The sequence below is a fragment of the Bos indicus x Bos taurus genome, chromosome 13 (assembly GCF_003369695.1).
Source record: "Bos indicus x Bos taurus breed Angus x Brahman F1 hybrid chromosome 13, Bos_hybrid_MaternalHap_v2.0, whole genome shotgun sequence".
Lineage (NCBI taxonomy): Eukaryota > Metazoa > Chordata > Mammalia > Artiodactyla > Bovidae > Bos > Bos indicus x Bos taurus.
This window is the reverse complement of record NC_040088.1, coordinates 74,977,643-74,997,953: the sequence shown is the minus strand read 5'-3', so window position 1 is coordinate 74,997,953 and position 20,311 is coordinate 74,977,643. Positions and strand designations below refer to the sequence as shown.

General features: G+C 41.6%; 1 protein-coding gene across 3 annotated transcripts in view; it reads left to right on the top strand.

Moving 5' to 3' along the window:
- MACROD2 (MACRO domain containing 2) overlaps positions 1-20,311 on the top strand; it is a 2,312,183-nt gene that overhangs the window by 1,036,022 nt on the left and 1,255,850 nt on the right. The gene's annotated exons all lie outside the window — the stretch shown is intronic.

Genomic DNA, 20,311 nt, shown 5'->3' with positions numbered 1-20,311 from the left:
AGGATGGACTGGTTGGATCTCCTTGCAGTCCAAGGGACTCTCAAGAGTCTTCTCCAACACCACAGTTCAAAAGCATCAAGTCTTCGGTGCTCAGCTTTCCTTATAGCTCTTTTCCTCTCACATCCATACGTGACTACTGGAGAAACCATAGCCTTGACTAGATGGACCTTTGTTGGCAAAGTAATGCCTCTGCTTTTGAATATGCTATCTAGGTTGGTCATAACTTTCCTTCCAAGTAGTAAGCATCTTTTAATTTCATGCCTGCAATCACCACTTGCAGTGATTTTGGAGCCCCCAAAAATAAAGTCTGTCACTGTTTCTACTGTTTCTCCATCTATTTGCCATGAAGTGATGGGACTGGGTGCCATGATCTTTGTTTTCTGAATGTTGAGTTTTAAGCCAACTTTTCCACTCTCCTCTTTCACTTTCATCAAGAGACTCTTTAGTTATTCTTCACCATCTGAGGTTATTGATATTTCTCCCGGCAATCTTGATTCCAGCTTGTGCTTCTTCCAGCCCAGCGTTTCTCCTGATGTACTCTGCATATAAGTTAAATAATCAGGGTGACAATATCCAACCTTGACGTACTCCTTTCCCGATTTGGAACCAGTCTGTTGTTCCATGTCCAGTTCTAACTGTTGCTTCTTGAGCTGCATACAGATTTCTCAGGAGGCAGGTCAGGTGATCTGAAATTCCCATCTCTTGAAGAATTTTCCAGTTTGCTGTGATCCACACAGTCAAAGGCTTTTGCATAGTCAATAAGGCACAAGTAGGTGTTTTTCTGGAACTCTCTTGGTTTTTCAATGATCCAATGGATGTTGGCAATTTGATCTCTGTTTCCTCTACCTTTTCTAAAACCAGCTTGAACATCTGGAAGTTCATGGTTCATGTACTGTTGAAGCCTGGCGTGGAGAATTTTGAGCATTACTTTACTAGCGTGTGAGATGAGTGCAATTGTGTGATAGTTTGAGTATTCTTTGGCATTGCCTTTCTTTGGGATTGGAATGAAAACTGACATTTTCCAGTCCTGTGGCCACTGCTGAGTTTTCCAAATTTGCTGGCATATTGAGTGCAGCACTTTCACAGCATCATCTTTCAGGATTTGAAATAGTTCAACTGAAATTCTGTCACCTCCACTAGCTTTGCTCATAGTGATGCTTCATAAAGCCCGTTTGACTTGACATTCCCGGATGTCTGGCTCTAGGTGAGTGATCATACCATCGTGATTATCTGGGTCATAAAGATCTTTGTTGTATAGTTCTTCTGTGTATTCTTGCCATCTTTTCTTAATATCTTCTGCTTCTGTTAGGTCCATACCATTTCTGTCCTTTATTGAGCCCATATTTGCATGAAATGTTCCCTTGGTATCTCTAATTTTCTTGAAGAGATCTCTAGTCTTTCCCATTCTGTTGTTTTCCTCTATTTCTTTGCATTGATTGCTGAGGAAGGCTTTCTTATCTCTCTTGGCTATTCTTTGGAACTCTGCATTCAAATGGATATATCTTTCCTTTTCTCCTTTCTTTTTACTTAATATAGAACAGTTTTATATCCTCCTGAAATTCTTGTATGTGATCCCTTTATAATTATATGCTCTTCTCACCCTGACAACCACGCAGAAGGTATTTTCTTGGTATTAAAATACAAAAAAAGAAGGGGAAGGTGAACAAGACGAAGAGGAGAAAGAGGAAGAAAGAAAGGAAAGGAGAAAGAGGAAGAAAGAAAGGAAAGGAGAAAGGGAAGAAGGAAAACAGAAACTTAGGATACAACCCAGTGAAGTGTTCTTTTAACTCTTATCAGCGATTGTATGCCAGTGCCAGATAGGATTGTCTGTGGAAAACTTGACATCACTCCCTCTTTCCTGGAACATGAAGCACATATCCCAGGGTCCTCTTTCCTCTGTGGTTTGGATTTCAGATTGCCAATGAAAAGAACTGGTGGGGGAGCTGGAAGGTGGAAGGGGTGTGGCCAGAAGTGTGGGTGGATGTGGGATTCCTGGTGGCTCTGTGGCTTGAGATCCACTCCACCACGCTGACCGCTTGTGGGATGTTTCCAGAGACTCTGGGGAGAGCCTACCTGTGAGCCTTTGGGAACCACCATTTTGTTGCTTCAGGAAGTTCTCAGGTCACCTTCCTGTCCTCTGGCTGGAGCTTCCCAGGACTTCCATGGTGCCTTTCCTGACTTTGTCCACTCCAGCTTGCCCATTGTTTGTGCAAATCCTAATTCTTATATTAAACCCATTGTTCCTGGAATACCTTCGAGTGGCTTTGTATTTGTACTCAAACCCAAACTAGTAAGCTGTGTTTAAAGACAAATTGTGGATTTGCATTCAGACTTTGAAACTTGAGAGATTTCTCTTGGAGGTCCTAATTGCCTTTTTTTTTTTCTTTAAAAAAATCAGAAAATCAGGAAACACTGGATGGGCATTTTTGCCCAGACACAATCACGTGGAACTGAGGAATAGCTGTCCCCCTTAGAAAAGATATAAATTCTCAATTTCACCACCCAACCCACCTCACTCATGACTCTTCCTGGACCTGCGCCCTTTGCATTTGTGCTCCCTCTGAGTGGTGTCACCTCAATCTAAGAAACAAATTTAATCCAAAAAATATACTAGTTTTACCAATGATAATGCTATTTCCTAGGAACTCCTAAGGATCTGAAGATATGCAAGATGAACCTAAGGCCTTCAGAGTTTGGGGCAAAAACTGAAGGGCATACAAATAAGCACCAGACTTTCGTATCATAATAAAGTATGTAGGATAATCACTTTGTGAAACAAAAAAAATATAGACTCACCAGTTCAGTTCAGTTCAGTCGTTCAGTCATGTCTGACTCTTTGCGACCCCATGAATAGCAGCACGCCAGGCCTCCCTGTCCATCAGCAACTCCCGGAGTTCACTCAGACTCACGTCCATCGAGTCAGTGATGCCATCCAGCCATCTCATCCTCTGTCGTCCCCTTCTCCTCCTGCCCCCAATCCCTCCCAGCATCAGAGTCTTTTCCAATGAGTCAACTCTTCGCATGAGGTGGCCAAAGTACTGGAGTTTCAGCCTTAGCATCATTCCTTCCAAAGAAATCCCAGGGCTGCTCTCCTTCAGAATGGACTGGTTGGATCTCCTTGCAGTCCCAGGGACTCTCAAGACTGTTCTCCAACACCACAGTTCAAAAGCATCAATTCTTCAGTGCTCAGCTTTCTTCACAGTCCAACTCTCACATCCATACATGACCACTGGAAAAACCATAGCCTTGACTAGATGGACCTTTGTTGGCAAAGTAATGTCTCTGCTTTTCAATATGCTATCTAGGTTGGTCATAACTTTCCTTCCAAGGAGTAAGCGTCTTTTAATTTCATGGCTGCAGTCACCATCTGCAGTGATTTTGGAGCCCAAAAAGATAAAGTCTGGCACTGTTTTCACTTTTTCCCCATCTATTTCCCATGAAGTGATGGGACCAGATGCCATGATCTTTGTTTTCTGAATGTTGAGTTTTAAGCCAACTTTTTCACTCTTCTCTTTCACCTTCATCAAGACGCTTTTTAGTTCCTCTTCACTTTCTGCCGTAAGGGTGGTGTCATCTGCATATCTGAGGTTATTGATATTTCTCCCAGAAATCTTGATTCCAGCTTGTGCTTCTTCCAGCCCAGCATTTCTCATTATGTACTCTGCATAGAAGTTAAATAAGCAGGGTGACAATATACAGCCTTGACGTACTCCTTTTCCTATTTGGAACCAGTCTGTTGTTCCATGTCCAGTTGTAACTGTTGCTTCCTGACCTGCATACAGGTTTCTCAAGAGGCAGGTCAGGTGGTCTGGAATTCCCATCTCTTGCAGAATTTTCCACAGTTTATTGTGATCCACACAGTCAAAGGCTTTGGCATAGTCAATAAAGCAGAAATAGATGTTTTTCTGGAACTCTCTCGCTTTTTTGATGATCCAGTGGATGTTGGCAATTTGGTCTCTGGTTCCTCTGCCTTTTCTAGAACCAGCTTGAACATCAGGAAGTTCACGGTTCACGTATTGCTGAAGTCTGGCTTGGAGAATTTTGAGCATTACTTTACTAGTGTGTGAGATGAGTGTAATTGTACCGTAGTTTGAGCATTCTTTGGCATTGCCTTTCTTTGGGATTGTAATAAAAACTGACTAACTCACTACTTGGGTATTCTTAAATGTCCAAATAGATTCTTTAGATTGATTTATATGGCACTTTCACTCATTATTAATGTCCTCCTTCTTATTGATAAATTTTATCTATATTTCATTAGGAATTTCATCAAATGTAAACTTAATGAATGTTCTGAAATAAATGTGAATTATTTCCAAGTAAGTATATTCTCAATATTTATTTGTGTAGAATACTTTGTTAATCATTGTCATTTGCTTTCATATACCTATATATACTATAAATATATAAATGCATATTTAATAATATGTATTTATTAAAATGCATATTTTCATAAAAGGATATATATATCACAAAAAGTTTCCCTAGTTATTGCCCAGAATAAGTACAAATGTCATTATTAGGTTAATTAACCCCTTGTGAAAATAAATCCACACTTAGAGTTGCTTAGAGAGTTAAAACACACTCTCTTTAAATTTATTTTTTATTTTCCTTTTCCTCTGCTTGATGTTGTGCAGATATGATTCTGTATAGTTTTCAGACTTTTTGCTTTATGTTGAGGTGTTTTTCAATATGTCAAAATAAAAATATAGTAATAAGCCACTGATCACTGTAGGATCAATACCTATTGAGTATTTTTTTTCCCCTCCAGGTAAAAATAGACCTTGTTTTTATCAGTGTAGAGAAAAACATGTAGGTGTTTCATAGTGACAGATAATAGCACACTCCAAATAGTAATTTATAGAAACTCTTTTTAATTTTTTTTAATTCACTGTATTCAGTCTGATCTGTTTTTGTAGGGGGGTAAGAGATCCAAATTTATATCCCCCCAATTGATATAATTATGGGCAATGAGTTCTTTGTCATATGTACATATGTGCCCGTGTATGTGTGTGTGTATATATATGCACACACACATTTTTGTCTGGTAGAGACAAAGAAGACATTTATTTGGGCAACTCAAAAACTTGTACAAGTTTGATCCTTTCCAGATGGCCATATATCTGGCTGCCAGATTCTTGGTTCAGCCCATTTTCTGTCTCCTAAATCTCTCTTTGTGCTTTTCTGTGAGCATAGCACATCTTGAAGTTTCTGTGAGTTCCCTGTTAGTGCAGCTTCCAGTTTCATTGAGCAATCCAGGAAATGATCTCTGTTGTCTTACAGAAAAGGTTCACTAAATTCAACAAATGTGCCTCTTTAAAAAATTCACTTTACCTTACAAGGGTGTATCTTCCTTTGCTATGGAGGCAGAGCGGCAAAATGAAAAGATCAGACATGTAGAAGGCCAGGATAGTTCCGTTTCTGGCTCTGTCATTGCCTGCCTGTGTGTCCTTGGGGTGCTCTGCAAACGCTCTGAGCCTTAGTTTACTTTCCATAAATAGGACCACCCGTGGTACCTATGTCGCGAAAGAAGTGTGTAAATATTAAGTGCAGTGACTCAAGTAAAGGGTGGAGTCGCACTACACTGATTCAGATCAAGTGAACAGCAAGCAGCGGGTCACGGTAGTAAATCCCTGGTGGCCCAGACGGTAAAGAATCTGCCTGCAATGCAGGAGACTCAGGATTGATCCCTGGGTTGGGAAGATCCTCTGGGGAAGGGAATGGCAACCCACTGCAGTATTCTTGCCTGGTGAATTCCATGGACAGAGGAGCCTGGCGGGCTAATAGTCCATGGGGTCGCAAACTGTCAGACACGACTGAATGAGTAACACACATACTGTGCTGGGGCATCCATACTGAGACAGTGGTTCTCAAATTTGAATGTGCCTCAGAATCCCCTGGAGTGCTTATTAAAGCCCAGCTCTTTGGGCCCCACTTGCAGAATTCTGATTCTGTAAGTCTGGGATGGGGAACGAAGATTTGCATTTCTAACAAGTTCTCTGATGATGCTAATGCTGCTGGCCCTGGAACCATACTTTGAGGACCATCGAACCAGGCATTCATACTCCAGACAATTTCCCTTGGGTAGTTTGGTCAAGGATCAGAAGGGTTAGCTCCTTCAGCCTTTGGGTGATAGATCTAAAACCGGAACCTCCTCAGCTCAGGGCTGACCCAGTGTCTGTTTATCAAAGTGCTCAATCCCTGGCTTGACTCACAGCTATCTCAAGTATTTATACCCACATTCATAGCCTTCTGGGCTTCCCTGGTGGCTCAGTCCTAAAGAAGTCTCCTGCCAATAAGGAAGACAAAGGTTTGATCCCTGGTTTGGGAAGATCCCGTGGAGAAGGAAATGTCAACCCATTTCAGTATTCTTGCCTGGAGAATCCCATGGACAGAAGAGTCTGGAGGGCTACAGTCCATGGGGTTGCAAACAGTCAGACATGACTTAGCGACTAAACACCACCACAGCATTCTACGTCTTATCAACACCTTCTGGTTTTTTGCATTCTCCACCTTCAAGGAGTCACTCCCAAGCTTACTCCAGGACAGCTCTCACTCCTGGAGTGTGGCACAGGACTACCACCAGCTTGCCTCAATCTTGACTCCCCACGGCAGAGCAGATGTCACAACCTCTGTGTCCCTACCACCGCTGATCGCAGTTCTGTTGGGTGTGCTGAAATTATTTTGCTCTGACTACTTTTCAGAAGAGAATCTTTCCCTCGGATTTTTTCAGAGGGGGACTGGAATATGCTGAGCAGACAGCACACAGATCCTTGAAGAGAGTGGGGAGTGGCTAGAACCAAAAGCTTTCATCCCCTCGCACTTCATTGAAAAGGTCGCCTCGCCTTGGTGGCCCTTTATTCCAATCAACCTCTTAACTAGCTGTGGACGCTTCTCAAACATCATTTGCTTATTTTGGGTTCAAACGTGGGTGGCATCTATCACTCATTATTCACGACAGGCCTTTGCTAAGGGCTTTACACACAACATCTCCTTTCATCTTTCCAGCGGGTCTATGGTCTGGGAAAGGGGTGGCAAAGGCGCTCACGGTAACTGTAACCATTCCCAAGAGCTCTGATGGAAACACCGACCCACCCCTGACCTCTTGCCGATGTCCTCCATTAGCTGATCCGTGGTGCTGCCCACAGAATCAGCCTCCCTGGGCACCGAGCAGGTAGAGGGTGAGAGAGAATCCATCAGGGTGCAGACAGAAGACAGAGAACTTCGTGTTCCTAGGGGAAGTTTAAGAAACTAAGGCTTTGCAGTGTTAAGAACCTTGCCCAAGGTAGATCTTTTACTGAGTAACAGAACTGGTACTTGAACCCAGGACCGTTTGACTCATGAGATCATGATGTCAGCAGAGCACACCTTCCTCTGAGGGGCCAGAAAACAGGTTGACAGGGTTACAAAGCAAATCATGTGTATAGTCAGTATCATTCCTTTAAGGGGTGTTCTTTCCTCCATTTTGAAATACTCTCAAAACTGAAGGATCAATAGTTATTTATGGAAAAATGTACATTTTTTTCACTCTGATACACACTTGGTGATGAGTATGACGGTCAGAATGACACCTTAAGGGATTGGCTTTTCTCTGCCCTTGGGGCACACAGTTACCCATTATCAGAATGTCCACGTTAGTTCCGGAAAGACTCAATTGTGGGTGCCTAAAAAGGAAATTGACTTTTCAAAACAACAAAAAAAATTCTTTATGTACATCTAAGTTTGAAAAATTTAACTCTAAGTTCAGCATAAAAATAATGCATGGTCATTTATTGGAAGAAATTCAACTTTAAAATAAGGCTATTACCTTGATTTTGCAGAGCTCCCACTTTCTGAAGAACTTCTTCTCCCCTTCAAAGGCAGAATTTTATTACTGAGGGTCCTATTAATGTTCAAATGCACTTAAAAATCACAGTTTTAAGTGCATTGGATGGATTTGCAGAAACAATTTTAAGTCACTGCTTGTTTCAACTGAAGTATCCAGCTAACAGGTGAATGAAAAGTATTGCTGCTGCTCGTGTAAGCTGACTGCTTGGTGAACTAGGCTCCTTTTAAAGAATATCTTCTCACCCATGGTAACAAATATGACTGGCTCATTCACTTATTCGTTACTTTTTCCCCTCTCTCTATATACAGTTGAGTACCTATTATGTGATGAACATGACCCTTCAAACACGCTATGTTAATTCTACACTTTGACAAGAGACTGCCATGGTAGCATGATTGTTGAGAGTACCTGTATTGTGTCCGGCACTTACATAAACCTCCAGGCTTCTCCAAGAGCCTCTCACATTCTTACGGCTATTTCCACTTTATCCTTGTTCATCTGAAGCTCAGAGAAACCAAGCACTTTGGTGACAGTCAGAGTTAGTACATGGTAGCGTTGTGATGTCAATACTCTACTTTCTACCACATTTGTACCTGTTGTCCCTTTTTGAGCATCTGTGGAGATGTCACCTCAGCTGGACTATTGGCAGCCAGAGTCAAACTGAGTCCTGATGCCTTAACTTGTGAAAAATCTAATTATTGAAAACTTGGGATTAAGCTGAAGTAGAAGTTGGAATCATATTAGGGTAGAAGGCTCTTGAGACCGGTAGCCAGGTTGGGCCCTTTCCTTCTGGGCTGCTAGAATGGCCATGCTGAAGTTTCCAGAATTCATACTATCTGTAGATGCTGGCTGCTCATTAGGGACCCCCTTACCATCCCTCTAGCCCAGGGAAGATGATTTTCTGCCAAACTCTTCTATTATGGGATGTGGCTTCTTTCCTGGGCCTCAGAGAGTGACTCGATCAGAATCCCTGGATTCCGAAGAAAGAACTGAATCAAGGGTTTCATGGAACTTGGCAGGGCTTACATACTAGGATCCTGGAATCTGTCATCATAGTCATGATTAAACCACCCCCCCGCCCCCACCAGCCAAGGCCAGGGATTTGGTCCCATTAATGAGCCAGAAAGCCCAGGAAAACCTGAGGACAGATCTGGGTGGGACCATGGTAGGTAGACTTTGACAGTCATGATTCTCCTAGGTTCTCTGTTCAGATGGTGACATAGGATCTCTAGGGAATAAGGCCCTTGTTCTAAGCTTACTTCCCAGATTGTCAGGGGCTCCACTGAAGGCGGGTATCTGGAGAGAGAGCTGGCTTTTGACATCCTTGGAGACATTTCCTGGGCTTCAGGGCAATCACAGGCATGTTTTAGGAATAATGATTTAGTGGAAGACTTGAGGCCAGGAACAATCTGATCTTTCTGGCTATGGTCCTCAAACTTGGAAGTCACGGAAAGGCTCAGGATGACTTGCTAGTTTACTGGGTCTGGCTCTTTATGCCAAGTCACCAGGCAACTGCTTAAATTTAGTGTATCTTTGTCCAGTATCAAGCTTGTATGTAGAGAACTGTGTAGCCCAAGACTGATACAGATTCACTGGTTTCTCTGTATAATCGGTAGTAGTTGGGGGATGAGTCTTATGCATGTAGATTGCAGGGGTGGAGGGCTCAAGTCTTGACTTGCTCGAGCAAGGGGACACAGCTCTGGGCTCGTGGGTGCTGTCCAGGAGCAGGTATCAGGGGCAAAATATCCAGTCCTTACAGGGTAGGGGTGTCAAATAGATAATTTACCATGGATATGGAATCAGAAACCCTATTAAGTTAAATTAAGTCCACAGCTGGGCTTGTGGTTTGCTCAAAAATGGTGCCTGGGTTTCATCTCAGATACCCTCTTGACCAATCAGGAATGGTTGCATGATACACTGTGTGGAAAAAGCTTCTGAGGCTCTGTCTCAGCTCAGTGAGGAGGATGGCATGCTTGATTCATAATGTCTGTATCTGCTTGAGGTAAGCAGAGAGCAGAGGCTTATGTGCTGACTATTATTCATTCCTACCTTAGTGTACGCTACACTTACAGAGCTGTGAGCACAGCATCGGTCCCCACATTGGGCAAGACAAACCAGCCTGTGAGTGAAGTCACCTAGGCAACCCACTTCTCCAGCACAGCTGTTTTGAACTATTTCCATATTTTCCAAGTTCATGAAATCATGACAGTTCTCTGTGCTCAGAAGATAACCCCTTTGGCTTTCCTGAGAGGAAGGAAGACATTGGACAATAGTTGCCCTGCTTCCTGCCACCATCACCCAACATCTCTTATCTTCCCCATCCTTCCGCTTGTGTTTTCTTTCCATGACAAAGGATAAAGCAGCCTCCCTCCCTTTTAGAACTGGTTTCTCATCCTTTTTTTCTATCCCCAGTTACTCATAACTTAAAAGAAAATAGCTGATGTGGAAAAAATAAGGTTTTATCAGAAAGGCATTCCCAGTCTCAAAGGCCCCTCCCGCACCATGCTGACCTCCTCTGGACCTGAGAATGATTTTCACAGACTACTATTTTTCTTTGTTTCAAATTAATTTTTCTCTGTCATCAAGCTATCAGAGTACAGCCCCAGTGCTAACCAACTGTGCATGGAATTTGCATAATTTTATAAAATGCAGGCAATCAGAAGTGGAAACTTAGCTTCCTGGCTCCCACTTTTGAGTATGTGAGTATTGAGTCTCACGTTGGTCTAATTTTGTTTGATTACCTGAGTTGAGGTTCATGTTAAATATAAGATTGTATTTTGCCATCCAGGAGTTCAAAAGAAATGCAGTTCATGTCTGTTATTAAAATTGTGTTCTGGTACATTTGAGGTACTAAGATCTATATTCAGAAACAGGTCTCGAATATTATAATATTTCCTGTTTATCTGAAGTCAAGATTTTGGATTGTTGTTATGTTTTCTGAACTTGCTCTCTTCCTAAATTGACCTTATTCAGAAAATAACTTATTAATATTTAAGTAGTTAATCCAAGTACTGTCTTCCTTCAAAAACAACCCACATGTCTCATTAGTACCTCAGAACATTGGTATCGATTACAGTTTTCTTGCTTATTTGTGCAATCTTTGTTCGCTGAGTTTTATAGTATTTACTAAATCTTTCTGTACCATGTACCATGAGTGAGAACAAATGTTTTTCATATCATGTATGTATATATTAATTTTATACTGCTCTTGTACACTTTGGAGTAATTTTTTATGTAAGTCTTCACAAATAGGGAATTATGAGGTTTGGTTTCTAAAATTCTCCCTTTTGAAGGAATGTAAATTTGTGCTAAAAAAATAAATGTACTTGTTGAATATTTCTTTAAGATAGAGACAAAAGGAAATAGTTCTATTTGGTGGTGTCTTTAAAGACTTGGCGAGACTGGCAGTAAGAAAGAAAAGAGCCAAAAATCACTTCTTCCAAGAAGAGGAGGAGAAATTGAAAATGCCTTTTGCAAGGGGACAGCACAGTATGGGGTGGTTTGTGACAAAATTTTAATGAAAAGCAAGCTTCTTTATTGAAATCTAATAAATAATAGACCAGAAAAAGAAGGCTTAGCCATTTTATTTTAAAATAAGATGGTGAAATAGATAATTTGGACCTCTGAGTCAAGAATTTGTTGGGTTCATTGGTCATTTTTAGGACAGATTTGACCTTTCCATAAAGTGTGAAGGGTCTTTATCTTCTATAAAGTTATGCCCTTAAAGAGCGAGCTGCATTCATTCCTTAATAAAGTTATAAAGGAGAAAGAGAAAGTGCTCTGACCCGTCAGATGTGCAGTTGTCACACAGAATTCTCTCAAGAAAATAGCTTTAAAGGCCAGAACCTAGGGAGTTCTGAGGCCAGCAACCCCCTTTGATTTCTAAAGGAACAATTGTTGCTTCTAGTTTTCCAAATTGCAAATTAGGGGACTAGAAAAGTATTTGATGTTAGTTCACTGAACTCTCTTGTCAGCCAACCCATAAACAGAATTAATTGCCTCCCATGAATCCAGCACTAGAATGGAGGACTGGCAGAAACAGCCCTTTGGCTCAGTATTTATGAAAAGAGTGAGTGTCCATTTAAAAGGCGTGATACCTGCACTTCTTTAACTTAATGGTTAACTCATTTGGTTTCTAACTCTTAGAAGGAACGACGTAAAAATGATTCAGTTTAAAGGACTCTGTTTCAGGAATTGGGGTTTTGGTTTTCTTTTTCTGTGTTGTTCTGTATCACAAATTAAGCATAGAATGGTGCTAAAACAAGCTTAATAGGGATATTAATGCATAAAAGCAAGCTTTTCAAATTGAGAGTCAGTACCTGGAGCATCTCATAAACTATTCTTCATAATCTTTTTGGTCTGTATTTGCAGATGAGCAGTGGGTTTTGTTTGTTTTGTCTGTGTGTATCTGTGTTTGGTTTAGATGCTAAACCTGGCCATCTTTGGACATTGAATTGAACTTAAAAGTACAAGGTACATTGAAATGCTGCATTTGTTGGATCGACCTATTGGTCTTTGGGAAACTAAGGTGGTAAAAATGGGGAAAAGCTAGAATTTTGTCAGCTGGATGAACTTAAACATGGTAAAAAAAATCAAAACAAAACCTCCTTGTGCTTCTTAATCTGTAAAATGGACATGGATTATATATAGTGATTGTTACCATCAATTTTGCTGCTTTTATTCCTCACCATGTTTGATAACCCAGGATCTGCACATCTAGAGCCCCTTCCCCTGAGATTAGTTTTATCGATTTTTGTGATACAAATGCTATTAGACATGTTCTTGTGGTACTTCCGAGGTGGAAGGTATGAGTTTTTTTTCCCAAGCTCATGTAGCCCCAAAAGCCATTTCTGAAGCATGTGGGTCCCCTCCTCTCTGTAGAGGTTCCCCCTTCTCCCTCAATTTTCCTGAAATTTCACCATCTGGAGTGTGTTCCTTTTTGTTTGGCGGAGTTCCTAACTCTGAGACTCCTGACCACAGTGCATCATGATTTCTCTTAAAGTTTTATCAATGCCTGAAGTAGGGGCTCAGAGAGGCCCCAAGACCCACGACTAGACTCTGAGAGCTGATGGAAAGAGGAGGAGGAGGCCCAGAAGGCAGTCTAGGTGGGTGAAAGGTAGCGCTGTTAGGAAGATGGACCCACACACACTTATTTCAAGAGTTACCCGGACACTCCATGAACTGTTTAAGAATTTTTTTCAATCTATTTTTCTGAAAAGAAAGGATTCTTATGGTCTAAATTAAATAAGATTTTCAGCTGGGTTTTACTAATCCATGTGAAGTTTTTATTGGTTTAGACTCTCTCTCATTTTTATCTAACATGGAAATTAAAATCCCAGGTTAATTTTCATTTGTACAAATTAGTGAGAGGCTTAAGGAGGAAGAGGGAAGGAGCCTTGCTAACTTGCCCTCTAACCTAGTGTTTACCTTGAGGTTTATTTAACATGGCAGGTGGTGACAAAGCACTGCATCTGGCATCTCTTGCAATGTTATCGCAACTCTCAATTGACAAATGCTTCTGACACGGAAACCCAGTACTGTTCTAAAACAGGAAAAAAAAAATATATATATATATATAATTCAGATATGGGATAATAAAAATGGCTCCTCTAAACATGTCAGATGAATTAGACCTCTGAGGGGGAACCATGTTGCAAGTGGCGAAGATAAAATAGAATGGAATTTTTTCATAAACTAGAATGAGATTGTGTTGTTGTCAGTTGTCAGAGGACATGAACACCCGTGGGAGCAGTGGCATGTCACCCTGTGCTGTTGCTTTTTAGTGGTTTTAATGGGTAGTGCTAATTGAAAAACTACCTGGCGGAGTTAATTGAGGTTGACGCTAGTTAGTTGTTACTGAGGACAGAGGCACGTTAATTGTAGATTGTGGGGCAGATAAAGGGCTAGGCTTTTCTACGATGTGAGTCTTAGCTAAGTTCAGAAGTAAGCTGTTTTTAAATCATAAAGTTTTAGTGCAATTCGATTATTATACAGCAAGAGTAACTTCCCATTTAATGTGGGGGCATTTGGGAACATTAGTGCTATGTACTTGGGCAGTTGGCATGCTCTCCTTAAGGCGTCATAAATCAGCAGGGAAATTAGCTGAGGCTCATCACTTGCACACACATTTACACAACAGTATTTCTCAGATGAGCACCCATCTCATGTCACCTTCAAGATTTTGGCCCCCTGGACTATTACTTGCTTAATCTTTTCCTCTAAGCTAATTTAATTCTTTCTTTGCCTTTACTTATCTTTGACATAAGCAGTACTACCCATGAATGCAAAGGTTTGATGTTGTCGTATTTTTATATTATGCATTCAGATCAGATCGGATCGGATCAGATCAGTCGCTCAGTCGTGTCCGACTCTTTGCGACCCCATGAATCGCAGCATACCAGGCCTCCCTGTCCCTCACCAACTCCCGGAGTTCACTCAGACTCACGTCCATCGAGTCAGTGATGCCATCCAGCCATCTCATCCTCTGTCGTCCCCTTCTCCTCCTGCCCCCAATCCCTCCCAGCATCAGAGTCTTTTCCAATGAGTCAACTCTTTGCATGAGGTGGCCATATTATGCATTAAAAGTACATAATTGGTGCAAAGTAAAAAAAACTTAATTAAAAAAATTACAGAATATCATGTACCACTCGAAAACGTCCCACATTTGGGATAGACTTATGTAATCTCTACATGTACTATTCATTTTTATAATTGCATGGTTTTGCATTTTTATACTTTCAGAATCATTAATTTCCCGCCCCCCCCCCTGGTTGAAATTGGAAATGCATTTGTGCATATAAAATATTGGAATGCAAATAAAACACGCATTCCCTAGAATTACCTCTTGGTCTATTCTGGAATTATAATAGCGAATACTAGTTAGAGCAGGCACCCTTTGGGACACTGATGGCAGAGCCTTCCTGTACTGGCTACTGGCTGTGGAGAGCCCTGAGGCGAGTGACCAGAGTGAAGCCCAGGCTCTGAGAGTGACGCCTGCCAAGGCTGAAAAGAGGTCCTGGGGGAGCTGACCAGGCATTTTCATCCCTTTACTGGGGAAGCACCACAGTGGTGGCGCGCTTCTCCAACTACGCTTTTACATTGAAACGGAAATTGGTTCCTTTTGTTCTTGGGTCTTTGGATTTGTTAGCTACTTGGTATCTCTATCTTTGTTATTTTTGCAGTTGGTCATGTGTGATTTTATTGCAATATGTATCTCATTATCTTTTTTTTTTTCTTTTTTTTAAAATTGAGGTAGAGTTGCAGATGCAGTGACTCAGATGGTAAAGAATCTGCCTGCAATGCAGGAGACCCAGGGTCCATCCCTGGGTAGGGAAGATCTCCTGGAGAAGGGAATGGCAACCCACTCCAGTATTCTTGCCTGGAGAGTGCCATGGACAGAGGAGCCTGGTGAGATACCGTCTGTGGGGTTTCAAAGAGTCAGACACGACTGAGTGACTAACACTTTCTCTTTCATAGTCGCCTTATGATGTGCTTGTTTCTACTGTACAGCAAAGTGCACCAGCCATACGTACACCTGTATCCCCTCCTTTTTGGATCTCCTTCCCATTTAGGTCACCACAGAGCACTGAGTAGAGGTCCCTGTGCTACACAGCACATTTTCATTGGTTATCTTTTACATGTGCTGTGCTGAGCTTAGTCACTCTGACTTAGTTATGTCCGACTCTTTGCAACCCCATGGACTGTAGCCCACCAGGCTTCTCTGTCCATGGGGATTCTCCAGGCAAGAATACTGGAGCGGGTTGCCATGCCCTCCTCCAGGGGATCTTCCCAACCCAGGGATGGAACCCAGGTCTCCTGCACTGCAGGCGGATTCTTTACTGTCTGAGCCACCAGGGAAGCGTAGTGTGTATATGTCAGTCCCCATCTGTCAATTTATCCCACCCTGCCCTCTCCCCGCCTTGGTGTCCACATATCTGTGTCTTTATTTCTGCTTTGCAAATAGGTTTATCTGTACCATTTTTCTAGCTTCTGCATATATATTTTAATTGATTCCTCCTTTGCTTTCCTCTGATGATATTGACATTCTGACATTCACTCTCATCTCCTGCTCATCTTTTCAAGGCTTATCCAGCCTTGAAACTGAATGTACAAAGTTGCTTTGACGCTAACTAGACCTCTCTTTGTTTTCTCTTACTGAACTTGACGTTGGATTTAGTCACCTGCTTTCACATGTTGCTAATAGTTGTATGTGTCATCTGCTGTATTTCCACATCCCAGCAGGCCAGGAACACAATGGAAGTAAAGGACTTATGTGATGTAAGTGTATATTTTTATACACATGACATGAGAAATATAATGAGATGATTTATAAATAATGACAAATATCTTTTAAGAGTGGGAGGTTCTTGGCAATGGCTCAGGATAGCTTCTGGAGAGGTCCAGATATTTAGACACACAAATAAGGAAGTGGGACATTTTTTTTTCCTCCCTCCTTCCACTTCAAATTTCTTTTTCCTGTCCTGCTTCCTGCGGTGGATGAGAAGACAAAGAATTGAACTGGCAGATTCTACTTTAGTCTAAACCGGGAAACCAAGATTTGCATTTTTAAAACAAGTCCTGGCACTCCCATCCAGGCTCAGTCCTGTACGTGGGCCAGGGCTTTTTCTTTGGCATTACATCTGCAGGTAGAGCTTCTGGAAAACCTGCTGACTAGCCAGGTTCTTCTCTTGTATGTTCCCCATGTCCAGACTTTATCCCTCAAGTACCCCAAACTGGAATGAATCATACACCCAGTCAGATTTCTTTTGGCCATTTCTCCTCAATGCTCCTTCTAAACAGCAGTGGTTCTATCCTGTATCATAATTAACCTCTAGGGCTTGTTAAAACACAGATTGTTGGGCCTCACCCTCAGATTTCAGATTAGGTAGGCCTGGGGTGGGACCTGAGAATTTGCATTTATAACAAGTTCCCAGGTTGTTGATGCTAATGGTCTGGAGCCTACACCTAAGAACCATTGCACAATATTTCCCCTTCCCCTCATTCAGGCCTCATTGAACTGAGGCTAAGTTCATGTAGGTGCTGGTTTAGTTTCCTCCAAGTGATCGTTGTTTATCCACATACTTGCTTGCAACACGTCCCAAGCTCCCCAAGGGGAAAGTACAGGAGAAGGTTCAGCAGTGATTCTTCTGGACTTCTTCCTTGCTTCCCCTACTTGTGCCAGCTCCTCCTCCTCATCCCAGCCCTTCCTCCAGTCCCCCAACACATCAAACAACCAGCCCCCATCCCACAGAGGCCTAGCACACACAGCATAGAATAAAAGAGGACTGAATGCCTTGAATTTCGGTGCCATCAAGATGTAGGACTCTGGGGGCCTCTTTTATAACGCGAGTCCACACGTAGATAGAACCTTTAGCTCCCTGTTTGGCTACAGTTCCTAGGAAACGTGCTTGCAATAACTGACTTACCAGAAGAGGTAGCCTTAGGCCTAGACCAGTCTAGACAGCCCCATGCTTAGTGAGAAGGACTTAGAAAACACTGTCTCATTCGGTTACTCAACGGGAAACCTTCTTGGCACCACCCAGGGGAGTGCCTCCTGTCAGAAATTCCTTCCCAAAGAGAATAAGAGCAAGGGAATCCAAGAAGGGATGAGGGGTGGACCAAGGCTTTCCTCACCATTTCTGATTCAGCTTAAATCAGCCGCCTAGACTCACAAGTCTGTGAGCCCAAGCCCTCTGGGCCTTCTGCTCACCACACCCTCCACTGAGAAACTTTCTTCCCTCTTCAGCCAGTTCCCATCCTTCATTATTCAGTGCATGCTGAGATGACAGTCATACAGTCTACCACTCCTGTGAATGTTTTATTATATCCCTGGGTGAAAAAGTGGCAGATTTCCCCCCACCCTCACCCTGGAAGTTCCCCACACCATCCTGCTCACAGACTTTCCAGGCGGTCTCTGCTGTCTCTTGCTTTTAAATGTAATGACTTAGTGTTTAGGGCTCAATTCCCTTGCCTGATCAGTTCTGAGAGTGTTTATGTGCCAGAGCTGATAATGGCAAAGACTGTTTTCGTGTGTTTTCTTTTCTCATGTGGAGGATTAATATTCTGCAATCCATCTGCCATATCGTGTGTCTTTTTCACAGAGACTTTTTTTAGAGAAGTAAATTCTTCATCTGTCTTTCACTGTGACCCTTATAAAGTCATCTTCTTGTCTCACCTTTGCTAAAGAATTCAAGGGGAAAGCAGGCTTCTGGCTCCTCACTACTTCTAGGGGTAGGATTCCTCGTAGAATCTAGAAAGGCATCTTACAGGTGGGAGTTTCTGTCTCATTAGGGGGGTCTCCTTCTGTGACATCACCTACACACGTGATGAGTGATTTTTAGTGACTTCTTTTGATCCATTAATACAGACTGAAAACTAGAAATTGAGGCTCTGGCAAGGGTGACCAACCAATAAAACATGTCTCTCCGCTCACATTTCTGCCTGCTTGAATCCTTTTCTGAGAGAGTGGTGTGGAACAGTGCTAGTTTGACTAAAAACTGCTGAGTTTTATTCCACACTAATAACACCTGGCATCTTTATGTGCTAAGGATAAATTAAGCCCTCAGTGAAACACAGAGTCAATGTGGTTTTCACCATGATGTAGCTTATTCCACACTCATTATGTATACAGAGAACTCTATACTTGTGACAATGTGAGTGTGTGGATATGTATGCAAGCTTTCACAAAACATTCATTGCCTTGGCCACTTTGTTCATTTTAGGTAGAGGCAGCATTTATGATGTATTATGTCCAGTTATTTACATGGATCCTGAGAATTCTGGAGGTGAAATAGCCCTTAAGAATCATTTAATCCAAAAATCTCATCTTATAGATTGAAGAAATGGAGAACCAGGGTGATTATTTTGGTGTGTCCTGTGAATTTGGTCGGAATCAAAGCTGGAAATCAGGGATTATATCCTCAGTCCAGGGAAGTTTCTGCCACAGGGTTCCTCAAAACATAAACAAATTATTCAAATACAGGAACATTTGGAGACAATTGGTCACACAGTTTTACAGAATTCAAAGTTACTATTTTAAAATGATCTTAAGATACATTTTTTTCAGATTTCATGGTTTGTTTTGAATTTACTTTAGATTTACAGAAAAGATTTAGATTTGCAAAAATAATTCCAAGTTTTTTTTAATATAACATTTTTTTCATTCTACTTCCTCTAATGATAATACATTAGAAAACCATATGATGATTATCAAAAACAAGAGTTTTACATTAATATTATATCATTAAACTTCAGACCTGTTCAGATTTTGCCAGTTTTTCCTGTAACACTTTTTTTTCTTTCTGTTGCAGGATCCTATCTTAGATCTGACTTTGTATTTCTTTGTTATTCTTATTAGAGTCAGTAGCCATTTCTGAGTTTCTGCTTGTCTTTTATGATCTCAACACACTTGAAGAGTACTGGTCAGTTATTTTGTAATTTTTTTCCTTCTTACTAGCACATAAAATACTGGTACATCTTATGATATATACCCCTAGAGAAAGAAATTGCAACCCGCTCCAGTATTCTTGCCTGGAGAACCCCATGGACAGAGGAGCCTGGTGGGCTGCAGTCCGTGGGGTCGCAAAGAATTGGCCATGACTGAGTGACTACTGCTATGATAAACACTGTGCTTTAGAATCACTGCAATGCGGTGTGTGTATCAGTATCAACATCTATTAAAAGTCTTTTCTTCTGCGCTAGGTTCGGTGTCATAATTTCTTTGAGGTAAGAGTTGAATAATGTTTTTTAAAGTAAAATCCTACTAAAGAGTAGAGAAAATAAGTATCACAGGTGGAAAATAAGTGAAAATAAAAGTAAAGTAAAATCCTAATAAAGAGTAGATGAAAATAAGCACTACAGGTGGATGATTATTCAAGTAATCAAGAAAGTGCCATGACTGATATATTACATGTCGGGAAGGGGATGGGCACAGGATCCCATTCTATGCAACTTTTTTATTTCATATGACAAATAGGAATGATTATTTAGAGTATTTCTTCAAGGATGTTGTGAGATTTCAAGAAGTTCTGAGATACATTCTAAGTAACTGAAGCTCCATGCCAGTAGGGGATAGAAAGTTACCCTACAGCAGATCCATGGAAATACCAAGCAAGCACAAATCCATAGAAATAATGCCACCTCCTCTCCTTCTTCGTCTTCCCTTTCTTTCTTCTCTCTGTCCTTTCTTCTTCCTCTTGTCTGTCTTCTCCTCTTCTCCTTTTCTCTTTCTACTTCTAGCTCTTTCTCCAGCTCTCCTTCCTCCTCGGTATCTTTCTTCTCTTTCTCATCCCCCCACCTCCCTCCCCAGTGCTCTTCTTCTTACTTGCTTACATCTTCCTTCTCCCCACATCAGCACCTACTAAGGGAATGTTCTACTGTGTAATCACCAAGCCATGAAATTGCTAAAACCGAAGTCTGGGAGAGAGAACTCCAAGGACACGAAATAAGCTTCCTTGGGTGCGTGCATACTAAGTCCCTTCAGTT